Source organism: Quercus suber, unplaced genomic scaffold, assembly GCF_002906115.3.
Source record: "Quercus suber isolate HL8 unplaced genomic scaffold, Cork oak 2.0 scaffold_500, whole genome shotgun sequence".
Lineage (NCBI taxonomy): Eukaryota > Viridiplantae > Streptophyta > Magnoliopsida > Fagales > Fagaceae > Quercus > Quercus suber.
In genome coordinates, this window is record NW_027069949.1 from 199,435 (window position 1) to 200,594 (window position 1,160).

Below are 1,160 nucleotides of genomic sequence, written 5' to 3' on the forward strand. Positions count from 1 at the left end.
GTGGGTTCGACATTCGTTTTCTAAAAACACTTTACTACTTGTTACGATTCTGTGTGCTTGCGGATTATTTTACGCGAACAAGTTTTTGGCGCCGTTGCCGGGGATTAACTATTTGTTATTGATATTAATACTAGCTAGATATTTACTATTTTGGATTTTATTTTATTTATTCAAAAAAAAATTAATTAGGTGCATCTGAGTTTGTTTTCTTTCTTTTCAGGAATTAAAAGTGCATGCCCCGATCTAAACTGTCAGAGCATACACTCTTTGATCTTGAAATTAAAAGAACCTTACGTCAGCTTAAGAAAGAAAAGAAGAAAGAGGCCAACACATCTCTATCTAAGATGGTCGATCAAGAGCAAAAGGCGTTAAGAGATTATGCTATGCCCTCGGTAAATGGAGCTACATCGAGCATAAGGAGGCCAGCCATACAAGCCAATAATTTTGAGATCAAGCCGGCCATCATTCAGATGATACAGCAGACTGTCCAGTTCAGGGGGCTGTCACAAGAGGATCCTAATGTCTATATTGCAAATTTCTTGAAAATTTGTGATACTTTTAAACATAACGGAGTGACAGATGATGCGATTCGACTAAGGCTTTTTCCCTTCTCACTTAGGGATAAAGCAAAAGTTTGGTTGAATTCTTTGCCACCTGGCATCATTACTACATGGGAAGAGTTAGCACAAAAATTTTTAGCAAAATATTTCCCTCCCGCAAAGACAGCAAAGCTAAGGAATGATATCACCATGTTCATCCAATTTGAGGGTGAATCATTATATGAAGCATAGGAGAGGTACAAAGATTTATTGCGAAGGTGTCCTTATCATGACCTTCCAGCATGGCTTTAAGTGCAAACATTCTACAATGGTCTAGCAGCTACAAACAGGTCTATGGTTGATGCAGCAGCTGGTGGAGCTTTAATGAGTAAAACTCATGAGGCAGCCTATGAACTTCTAGAAAAATTGGCATCCAACAACTATCAATGGCCTACAGAAAGAGCAATGCCAAGAAAGACAGCTGGAGTTTTAGAACTTGATTCTATTACCTCATTGGCGACACAAATGGCAACTTTGTCTAAACAACTAGGTAAAATGAATGTTAATGCTACTCAAACTAATGTTATTTGTGATCATTGTGCAGGAAATCATTCAAGTGTC

The 1,160-nt window shown here is 38.0% G+C and overlaps 1 non-coding gene across 1 annotated transcript; it reads right to left on the reverse strand.

The window, feature by feature from the left end:
• Window positions 1–728: 728 nt before the first annotated feature.
• On the reverse strand, window positions 729–835 carry LOC112032433 (small nucleolar RNA R71). The gene has a single exon (XR_002885094.1). It is a non-coding gene; the product is annotated as a small nucleolar RNA R71 (small nucleolar RNA).
• Window positions 836–1,160: the final 325 nt, after the last annotated feature.